The sequence below is a fragment of the Nematolebias whitei genome, chromosome 6 (assembly GCF_014905685.2).
Source record: "Nematolebias whitei isolate Nwh7 chromosome 6, NemWhi1, whole genome shotgun sequence".
Lineage (NCBI taxonomy): Eukaryota > Metazoa > Chordata > Actinopteri > Cyprinodontiformes > Rivulidae > Nematolebias > Nematolebias whitei.
In genome coordinates this window covers 16,014,270-16,026,458 of record NC_056503.1, presented here as the reverse complement: position 1 = coordinate 16,026,458, position 12,189 = coordinate 16,014,270, and the positions used below count along the sequence as shown (strand labels likewise).

General features: G+C 44.0%; 1 protein-coding gene across 1 annotated transcript in view; it reads right to left on the bottom strand.

Moving 5' to 3' along the window:
- Positions 1–12,189, bottom strand: part of serpini1 (serpin peptidase inhibitor, clade I (neuroserpin), member 1) — a 54,212-nt gene that overhangs the window by 41,646 nt on the left and 377 nt on the right. The gene's annotated exons all lie outside the window — the stretch shown is intronic.

Sequence of the window (12,189 nt, the reverse complement as noted above, 5' to 3'; positions counted from 1 at the left end):
GTCTCCACTATCAGAAATGTTAAAAGCTACCCAAACAGAAAACCTTGGCTGAATGCAGAGGTGCGTACCCTGCTGGAAGTCAGGAACACTGCCTTCAGGTCTGGAAACTCAGAGGAGCTGAGTAGGACAAGAAAAGAGCTGGTTGCTGGTATTAAGAGGGCCTAGGCCACATATGCAAAGAGGATCGAGGGTCAATTCAGCTCACAAGACCCTCGGAGCATGTGGAGGGGCATTAAGTGCATAACAGATTATAAGGGAAGGAGTGAACAATGCCCCAAAGACCCATCTCTGCCTGATGCCCTCAACAAGTTCTATGCACGCTTTGAAGACCCGAACAGACCACCCAGCACCAGACTCACCTCACCACCGGACGAAGAGCAACTCAGCGTGACCTCAGCAGAAGTAAGGAGTACCTTCAGGAGGATTAATCCGCACAAAGCAACTGGCCCAGACAACATTCCCGAAAAAGTGTTGAAGGAATGTGCTGATCAGCTCTGTGAGGTGCTGGCAGACATCTTTAACAACTCACTTACCCAGGAGACAGTTCCCACCCGCCTGAAGACTGCCACCATCATCCCAGTCCCAAAAAGCTCTACAGTGACTGGTCTGAATAACTATCGGCCAGTGGCCCTCACCCCGATAGTCGCTAAATGCTTTGAAAAACTGGTCATGACTCACATCAAAACAACCATCAACAACAACGAGGACCCTCATCAGTATGCATACCGTGAGAACCGATCAACAGAGGATGCAATCTCCTCTGTGGTCCACACTGCGCTCAACCACCTGGAGCAGAAAAACTCTTACGTCCGTATGCTCTTTGTGGACTTCACATCCGCCTTCAACACCATGATCCCCCAAACCCTGATGGACAAGCTATCCACACTAGGACTAAGCCCCTCCATCTGCAACTGGGTACTAGACTTTTTAACAAACAGACCACAGTTAGTGAAGATCCACAACCTCTCCTCCTCCACCATAACCCTCAGCACTGGCTCTCCTCAGGGATGTGTGTTGAGCCCCCTCCTGTTTACTCTGCTCACGTATGATTGTGCAGCTACCCATCCAGGCTGTCACATTGTAAAGTTTGCAGATGATACAGCGGTGGTGGGATGCATCACAAACAATGATGAGTCCAGCTACAGGCAAGAGGTGGAACACCTGGAGAGCTGGTGCAAAGAGAATAACCTTCACATCAATGTGAAGAAGACAAAGGAGATGATTGTGGACTTCAGAAGGAACAAAAACATCTACACCCCCTTGAACATCAGAGGATCGCGGTGGAAGTGGTCTCCAGCTACAAGTACTTGGGCGTACACATAAATGACAACCTCAGCTGGAGCAACAACACCACCAGCCTGATCAAGAAAGCTCATCAGAGACTCTACTTCCTCAGACGGCTGAGGCGAGCTGGTCTGAGAAGCTCAGTCCTCACCTCCTTCTACAGGTGTGCAGTGGAGAGCATCCTGTGCTCGAGCATCAATGTGTGGCATGAAGGCTGCACAGCTGCAGAAAGAAAAGCTTTGCAGAGAGTGGTGAAGGCTGCACAGAAATCTGTTGGAATCAGCCTCCCCACCATCACAGACATCTACACCTCCAGATGCAGGAGACGGGCCACCTGCATCGTGAGGGACCCCACTCACCCAGCACACACACTTTTTGCCCTGCTCCCCTCGGGAAGGAGGTTAAGGAGCATTAAGTGTAGAACCACTAGACTGAGGAACAGCTTCTACCCTGAGGCTGTTAGACTCATGAATCTCTAACTAGAATAGTCACTGTGAAGGACCATATCGTGTTGCTGCTGATCTGTTTCATGTTGCTGCTGATCTGTTTCAATGTTGATGTGTTCATGCGTGCACATCTGCTCGCAGACTCATGTTCATGTTTGTGCTGATGTTCAATGTTTTATGTTATGAGTGTTTAGTGTATATTTAGTTGATGTTTTTCTTAGTTCATATCTTAGATGTTATTACTGTTTTTCTTATACATTTAATTGTTGGATGTAACTGGGACCTTGTGTACATAATTTCGCTCCACCACATGTACCACATGAGGTGCGAATGACAATAAAGAAACTCTGACTCTGACTCTGACTCTGACTTTAATACACAGCATCAGGTTGGCACTATTTGTGTTTATTATGAAATAAAAAAACATCACCACTAGACATTTTTACTTGTGTTCAACACTACTCATCTAAATGATGTTTCTCATGAAGCTTGAGGACAATAAGGTGTGGGGTTTTAAAGACATTTCAACTTTAATGCACCTGAACACACCACGTCTTACACCTGCAGCTTCTTACAGCATCACAGTTACTGCTAAGCTAAGATGCTACAGACGTAGCGCTCCACTCAAGCACCTTCCTAACATGAAAATATGTTTACGATCAACCCCCTGGTCAACAACTGCCCGCACTAAGCTGCTAAACTGGCGAGTGAGTAACACAGAGGTGTCTCCATCTCCTCCACCTGTGCGCGTTTTCAGCCGAGACAGGAGGTGACGCACAGAAACACTGTAGGTGTTACACCATATTCTGTGACCACCGTATATTGTGATCATGGCAACAGGTTGAGGTGTTTAGTGTTGGAGGTAACCAGGAAAACCTGGAGTGGAGTTATAGTGGTTCGAGTATTCTCCTATTAATCAAGTGGAATGGATTTGTTCACGAAGAAAGAGAAACTGTGCAGACTGATCTATTGTTTTATAGTAAAAGTGGGGGGGTCCAAATGAATGTTTTTTTTTTATGTGTGAGTGTGTGGGGGGGAGACTTGTCCCCTTCACATATAATGGTTGTGATGCCTATGGTTCAGGTGCATTAAAGTTGAAATGTTTTTAAAACCCCACACCTTATTGTCCTCAAGCTTCATGAGAAACATCATTTAGATGAGTAGTGTTGAACACAAGTAAAAAAGTCTAGTGGTGATGTTTTTTTATTTCTCTATAAACACAAATAGTGCCGACCTGACGCTCTGTATTAAAGTGTATTACAGTTAAAATGTCTTTAAAACCCACAGCTGAATTTACACAAACTTAGTGAGAAAACATGTTATAAATGGGTGGAAATAAAGGAAATCTAGGTGAAATGTTGCTTTTTTTTGTACATTGGTGTACACTTCTTTATGCGCGCGCACACACACACACACACACACACCTACACACATCGTGTCCCACCCCCACACATTACAAATGCTTCTGACGCCCTTGAACTCATCCATCAATCAGCCAATTGTGTGTCATGCCCAATCTTACTATGAAAAACCATGATAGAGCGAATCCGCAAAAAACAAACTGTGAAGTAATGAGATACTACTGTATACAGTAAATATATATAACTGGGAAGCTGAACGGAAGCAGCCCACTTGCTAGTTTTGTCTCACAGGTGATGACATCTACACAGCCCCCTTTGCACAGAGCGTGTTGGCTGCACCCGCTACCTCACTCTGTCATGGTAAACTGAACAGTGTCTTTACATGTACAGCATATCAGAAAACACACCAACTCACACACACTTGCAGACAGGGTGCTGTGGGAGCACATTTGGGAGTTTGGAGCTGTAATTATATTGAGCTGTATTTGAGGTCAGCACAAAAAGTAAAATGGACTGAAGGCTTTTTCAAACACACTTGGCACAGGGGAGATGCTGGAGTGCAAGAAAGGTCACTGTCAACGAGTCCAATGGGGAAGATGGGAGTAAGGGTGTATTGTTTGGGACTAACAGGTAAGAAGAAAAGAGTCCAGAAAGGTTATCTTGATTTAGAAGGAGCAGAAAGAAGTCACTCACAAACTGAACTCTGATTGGCTGTTTTGATTGAGGTGGTGAAGAGATTAAACAAGAGATACACAGTAAAAGTATCAAAGATTTTATGTTGTTTGGGCTGCAGTTATTTGGCTGCAGAAAAGACTTTTCAGCTTTAGCCTATCTGATGAGAACCATGTAGTTATTATTTCAGAGACTACTTGGATTTTTTAAAATTTTTATTATTATTATTTAGATTTTTGGTACTTTGGCTATTTAAGGTCAAGGTTTCAATTTAGGGGTCCAAGCCAGCAGAGGAAAGGTGAGCTGCAAAGCAGCAGCTTTTCCATGCATCCAGCAAAGCATGGAACCCTATTGAAACTGTTATTTGTATTATTATTATTATTATTATTATTATTATTATTATTAATAATAATAATGTTGTTATTATTATATTTTTTCTTCCGTAAGTAAAAGTCATACTGCAGCCCAAACATTGTGGCATACTGAGATGAAACATGGTAACCATGTCCTGTGTGGGGAGTAAAGAAAATTACTCAGATATCCATCCATCCATCCATTTTCTTCCGCTTATCCGGGGTCGGGTCGCGGGGGTAGCAGACTAAGTAGGGAGGCCCAGACTTCCTTCTCCCAGCCACTTGGGCCAGCTCTTCTTGGGGAATCCCGAGGCGTTCCCAGGCCAGCCGAGAAACATAGTCCCTCCAGCGTGTCCTGGGTCTTCCTCTGGGCCTCCTCCCGGTGGGACGTGTCCGGAACACATCACCAGGGAGGCATCCAGGAGGCATCATAAACAGATACCCGAGCCACCTCAACTGGCTCCTCTCGACGTGGAGAAGCAGCGGCTCTACTCTGAGTCCCTCCCGGATGATCGAGCTTCACACCCTATCTCTAAGGGAGAGCCCAGACACCCTGCGGAGAAAACTCATTTCGGCCGCTTGTATCCGGATCTCATTCTTTCGGTCGCAACCCAAAGCTCATGACCATAGATGAGGGTAGAGTGCCCTCTCCGGATCAGGGAGGAGGTCCTACCCCAAGTGGAGGAGTTCAAGTATCTTGGGGTCTTGTTCACGAATGAAGGAAAAATGGAGCGTGAGATCGATAGGCGGATAGGTGCAGCGTCTGCAGTGAAGCAGGCGCTGTACAGGTCTGTCGTGGTGAAGAGAAAGTTGAGTCAAAAGGCGAAGCTCTCAATTTACTGATCGATCTACGTTCCTACCCTCATCCAGCTCAAGACCATGGCCTCAGATTTGGAGGAACTGATCTTCATCCCGGCCGCGTCGCACTCGGCTGCAAACCGCTCCAGCGAAAGCTGTAGATCACGATCTGATGAAGCCAATAGGACCACATCATCTGCAAAAAGCAGAGACGCAATCCTAAGGCCACCAAAACGGATCCCCTCAACACCTTGGCTTTTTAACCACCTTGGTGACCTCAGCACCAGAGATTGGATGGCCCGACCCAGAGTCCCCAGGCTCTGCTTCTTCAGTGGAAGATGTGCCGGTGGGATTGAGGAGGTCTTCAAAGTACTCTTCCCACCGACCCACGACATCCCGAGTTGAGGTCAGCAGAACACCACCCCCCCTATAAACAGTGTTGGTGGCGTACCGCTCCCCCCCCCCCGGGACGCCGGATGGTGGACCAGAATCGCCTCGAAGCCGTGTGGATGTCATTCTCCATGACCTCTCCGAACTCCTCCCATGCCCGAGTTTTTGCCTAAGCGACCACCCGAGCCGCATGTCGCTTGGACTGCCGGTACCCATCAGCTGCTTCCGGTGTCTCACAGGCCAAAAAGGCCCGATAGGACTCGTTCTTCAGCCTGACAGCATCCCTCACCGATGGTGTCCACCATCGGGTTCGAGGGTTGCCGCCGTGACAGGCACCGACAACCTTGCGGCCGCAGCTACGGTAAGCCACCTCAACAACAGAGGCACAGAACATGGTCCACTCAGACTCAATGTCCCCCACCTCCCCCGGAACATGTTCGAAGTTCTCCCGGAGGTGGGAGTTAAAACTCTGTCTCACAGGAGACTCTGCCAGATGTTCCCAGCAAACCCTCACAATACGTTTGGGTCTGCCAGGTCTGACCGGTATCCTCCCACACCATCGGAGCCAACTCACCACCAGGTAGTGATCAGTGGACAGCTCTGCCCTGACCGGTATCCTCCCACACCATCGGAGCCAACTCACCACCAGGTAGTGATCAGTGGACAGCTCTGCCCCTCTCTTCACCCGAGTGTCCAAGACATGTGGCCGCAGATCAGATGAGACAATGACAAAGTCGATCATCGAACTGCGGCCTAGGGTGTCCTGGTGCCAAGAGCACATATGGACACCCTTATGCTCGAACAAGGTGTTCGTTATTGAAGTCCAACAACAGAACACCACTCGGGTTCAGATCAGGGGGTCCTTTCCTCCCAACCACACCCCTCCAGGTCTCACTGTCATTGCCCACATGAGCATTGAAGTCCCCCAGCAGAATGAGGGAGTCCCCAGGAGGTGCACTTTCCAGTACCCCCTCCAAGGACTCCAAAAAGGGTGGATAATCTGAACTGCCGTTTGGTGCATAAGCACAAACGACAGTCAGAACCCGTCCCTCAAGACGTAGGCGGAGGGAGGCCACCCTCTCATTCACCGGGGTGAACCCCAACACACAGACACCAAGTTGGGGGGCAATAAGTATGCCCACTCCTGCTCGGCGCCTCTCACCAGGGCAACTCCAGAGTGGAAGAGTGTCCAGCCCCTCTCAAGGAAACTGGTTCCACAGCCAGAGCCATGCGTAGAGGTGAGTCCGACTATTTCTAGCCGGAAACTCTCAGCCTCACACACCAGCTCAGGCTCCTTCCCCACCAGTGAGGTGACATTCCACGTCCCAATAGCCAGCTTCTGTAGCCGAGGATCAGACCGCCAGGGTTCCCGCCCTCGGCCACCACCCATCCAACATTGAACCCGACCCCTTTTGCCCCTCCCACAGGTGGTGAGCCCATGGGAAGGGGGACCCACGTCTCCTCTTCGGGCTGTGCCCGGCCGAGCTCCATGGGTAAAAGCCCGGCCACCAGGCACTCGCCCGCGTGCCCCACCTCCAGGCCTGGCTCCAGAGTGGGGCCCCGGTGACCCAAGTCCGGCAAGGGAACATTAAGTCCATTTGTTTTTCTCATCATCGGGATCTTTGGCTAAGTCTTTTTTTTTTAATTCCATATTTTACTAACAGAATAGTCAAATAGCAACCTGTTTTTGTGCAAATTGCTATGTCAGTCAAATGTTCAATTTTGGAATAAAGGGGTGGAAATTAAAAGTTTTTTTTTCTCTCAGATTCATCGATTAATCGAAAAAATAATCGGCCGATGAATCGATTATTGAAATAATCGTTAGTTGCAGCCCTAGCCTCAACAAATACTTTTCAAAAACTAGCTAATGACATAATCAGCCATTTCTTCTAAATAACTGATGACAAGATGAAATTCTGTAATACTGCTGTGGGAGTCCAACATTTTTCAGTCAGGTCATCTGGACAGTTTCTTTTTTTTGTGTCGAAACGTTTCAGCACAAAAAAAGAAACTGTCCAGATGACCTGACTGAATAATGTTGGACTGTATACCTGGATTATTGAGCATGGACTTTGTTGCTATGGGAGTCAATTCTGAGTTTGTGGACCATCATGGGTTAGTGACTCAATGAGACTAACTTGTATAAATAAAGGTTGGATTGAATATGATCATTGAGGTATGGGGGCACTACAAAACGCAAAATATTTTCCTGCAAAAATGGTTAATCTGATATTTATGACATTTTGCACCAACCTTTAGAACAACGTCCTGAGCAATTATGTACAAGTAAAGCGGGCATGGCCTATATGGTCTTATTTTTATTTCTTTTCACAAAATCAGTCATGGAACCTAAACTGTCAGAGTTTGATAAGCTTTTATAGAAAAAATAAAAAGTTTGCTTACTGCTATAGAATACTAAATACCTACATGCGTCCACCTGTAGGTGTCGAGAGCGTTATAGGTAAAATGCTTGCAAATTTAACTTCTATATAATTAGCCCCCAACAACAAGTATTTTTTTGCCCCTAAATTGTTCATATGTACTGACTTTTTTACTACGAATAAATTCATTTTGAAAATGTACTGTTGATTATGCAAATTAACACAATATGCTAAGCCTTTAAAAACTATACCCTCCAAGGGCGTAAATCTATTAAGCACAAAACTTCCTATAGCACCTATAAGAATGGCTCTAAAAAACTGTACAAGAGTTGTTTTGTTTTTAAATGACCAACTTATGTTTATGCATATTTAAGCAAGTTAGTTAGCCTCATAAAAAAATGACAATTTTTAATCTATTTTAACACATGTGCAACAAACTGCTACTGTGTCCAGTTTGACTTTCTGAATAGGTGTTTAAAATTTTATAATGACCAAATTCTAGAAGGTACTAAAAATGGACAATGTTTATATCTCAAAAATGATTATGCTTATTTGTACCAAATCAAATACAATCGCTTAGGACCATAATTTGAGTTGTTCTGTATAATATGGTATTCACTGGTAAAAGTGGGCATGGATTATGATTATTAAACCATTAACATTATTAAAAACCACACATTTGTCCTACAGAGCTAAGATTTACAGAAAATATTTCATGATGTATGCCAGAAGTGTTATGATACTCAAACATTTGTCATTTTGAAGTTTTCTTTTTCTTCCATGAAGAAGTCCTTAATGATGAAGGATGGAGAACGCTACACCCTATATGATACATTTATTTTCTTTACAAAAATGTTGACCCTAGGGGTTTAAGAATGATGTATTTAAATATTCCATAGCCAGTCAATGGAGAGTATTTTCAGAATTTAATTTCTTGTGATTTTTGATGAACTTTTGAATTTTAGTCTCAAAAGGGCATTTGACTTGCATTGACACAATGGTTACAAATTGTTCATATCTCAAAAATTCTTATCTGTAGAAATTGGATACACACTTACGTTGTTTGGGTCAACATGGCAATAATTGGCAAAAATAATTGGAACATTGGATGTAGCCTGTGTAAATGTCTGGTACCAGCTGACGGACAGAGCCGTATGGGGTGGGGTGGGGTGGGGGGGAATGGCCCCCTGGCCCCCACTGTTCCTGCCAATGGCACTGCCAAAAAGACAGATGAAATAATTGGAAGTGGCAGAGGTGATGATGTTGATGTGTCAAAAAAACAACCCTAGAATTAGAAAATATAATTTTCAAAGAGTTCTACTTGCCTCTGATATGTGACTACATTCAGAGGAAATTTACAACTGATATTTTTGAACACGTTCAAAATTCTAGTAAGACAGCAAGCTTCTGCGAGGCAAGAAAATTAAGCACCTCCCCTGGAGACTCCCTTGTGAGTGCTGTTCACCAAGTGTCTGACAGTTTCAGGTGTTCCTCAGTACCTGTCAAGTTCTCTGTTCACCCACAGAATTCTTGCTGGATTGTCTTTTGTCTGTCTTGTTCTTATTTGTTTCTGAGGTTGTCTCCAACATGGCTGCTTCTGGTCCTGCTTCAGCTCAGCATCCATCAACCATGACAGTCAGGTCTCCATTTTCACACAATGTACTGACTAGTTTTGAGCTTTGGATCCAGAAAAGAAATTTGTTTGTGTGTTTTGCCTGTTTAGTTTACTGCCAAACAACACACAGAGATGGTTTCTGTCACTTACATCCAGCTGTCCATCTGTCTATCCAACATTGCTTTATGCTGTTTCAGCTCACAGAGGGCTTGTCTCGACTGCTTCAGATCTTGTGAAAAACTCAAGGTGCATCCTTCACATTTTATTTGTCCTCCACAGGGCAAATACACACAACTATAGCTGATTCAGAAAAAAAAAACCATGCCTGTCTTTGAAAAATCAGCAACAGCCATGCAAACAACATGCAAACCCCTCACAAAATGTGTGCAATTTGAACCAATAGTTCTTCATGTGAAGCCACAAAATCTATGGTTTTTATGACTATTTTTAAATTTGAAATGTTATTTAACAGTTTCAAGTTACTTTGGAAACAGGGGGGATTCTAGAATCAATCTGCCTCTTAGGGGTGCTTAGTCCCCAGTGTTGGCAATGGCTCTTGGCTTGAACAACGCGGTGGCCATTGGCATCAGAAGTGTAGGAGTTGTGGTCTTGTCCCTGATGTCGTGTTTAAGTCTGTGTTTCCCCCGACCCTCTGTTTCTCTTTATAGGATTTGGGTTTTTCTAGTATCTAGCCCCATCTTGTGTCGTGTTCATGTCTTGCATCCTTTCCCCTTCTCTGGCATCTGTGATTACCCACAGGTGTCATCACTTGGTCTAAATGGTGTTTCCTGTATACCAGGTGTCTCTGTGTTAGTCCTTGTCCTGGCATTGTTTATCTGTTCAATGGTGGTGACCGTCTGTATTGTGAGTACCCCCCTGTTCATTCCATGTTTTGTTTTGCTGCCATGTCAGCTCTTTGGTTCTGTTAATAAATTCTTTATTTTACATATTTCTGAGTCTTTGCCTTCTTGCCTGTACCACTGGGTTCACCAGCACCAGCCAATTGTGACAAGAAGCATATGTAACACCCAAGTACTTGTAACTGGGGACCACGTCACCACTGCAGATCCTCCTGTTCGGGGGTGGGGGGTGGAGTGGGGGGAGGGACAGGTGTGTTTGTTCCATCTGAAATCCATGATCATCTACTTCGTCTTCTTCACATTGATGGTTGTTCTTCCTGCACCAGCTCTCCAGGTGTTCCACCTCCTGCCTGTAGCTGGGCTCATCGTTGTTTGTGATGCATCCCACCATCATCTGCAAACTTTACAATATGACAGCCTGGATGGGTTGGTGTGCAGTCATAGAGCAGAGTGAACAGGAGGGGGCTCAACACACAGCCCTGAGGGGAGCCAATGCCGAGGGTTATGGTGGTGGAGGAGAAGTTGCAAAATCCTAATGATGGTTTCTTTTATTTTAAGGGTGCTGAGTTAAAATTTAGGGATGCTTCAGCACACCCCAAAAGAAGTTAAAATCACTTGTGTTTGGAAATAATTTTCTCATATTTTGGATATTTTAATTCTAATTTTGTGTTAATTTCTAGTTAGCCAGTCTTTCTTTGTAAACTGACCTTTCTTACAGTGACAAACCTGCATTTGTTGTGTAGTTTATGTGTTGTGTAGTTTATGTGTTAGTATACTTAACAGTAAAAAAAAATGTTATAATAGAAGAAAATCAGTATCTGTATTTTTTCCGTAGAATGTTGATTTAAAATGCTGTCTAAACTGTGACTGTTTTCTGAATAGGCTTACTATAAAAACAATATGTGAAATTAAACAGATAACACTTTTACATGATGATATTTTACCTGATCTGTACTTTCACATCATTTTGTATCCAGGGCAAATATTGCTTTTAAATAAAGGGCAAATCAAAATAAATTTTTTTTCCTCCCTCAGTTCATAAAGTGCTCACAGCTCAGGGTTAAACACATTTTCTAGTCTGGAGAAAACAACTGCACTGTTTCTTGCAGGTCCCTCTCTGTATTCTCAGCAGGAAACTCTGAAGAAGCACACCGACGCTGATGCACAGGCATATGCACATTTGGACGGCTATCACAGCTATACGAGACATGTTCAAACCCAGCTGCTTGCATCGTCCCTTCTTGTTGGTTTTCGCTTGGATGATTTGAAAGACATTTAATTATTGAAATGCAATTAAGGCATTAATGCTCTGTGGGGATATGCACAACACACATACACACACACACAAGCACTCACACTGTAGGCTAACAGCTGGTTATCAGCAGGGATTAGGTAGGGATTCAGAGGGATGCGAGATTAATTTATTGGGGTTAGGAGGAGGATACTTTTTTTGAGTATGCAATGGCAAATATATACATTAATGAAGAGGAAGATGTAAGAGGACGTTAAGGGTGAAGATAAACAGAAAGGAAGTGGATTGATGGAAAAAAGATAAGAGGAATAGTGATCATGTTTAAAATAATCATGTGATAAACCTTTATCTGAGAAAAGATTTTTTTTTTTTCATTTTGGGTGAGAGGGGGATAGTTTATATTAAAATGTGATTATACTTCTCATTTTATCTTTATAGAGTTTGAGGTGTAATCATTTTAAACGAAAACAAACGTTTTTAAACAAGGTGAAAATGTTCAACATCTGTATTCCACAGCAACATAGATGGTCCTCAAGATCACCAAGAGCACACACACACACCTGCATCAAGGAGGTGTGCGTGCGTGTGTTTGTGTGTGCGTGCGCGTGTGTGTTTGGGTGTGGATTTACTAGAATCTAGCTTGTTAGTTTTCACAGCTTGACCCAATGCGTCTCTGGCTGCAGTTCATAGACAACAAACACCTTCCAGCCACTCACATGATTTCAGAAACTAATAATAATAATAATAATAATAATAATAATAATAATAATAATAATA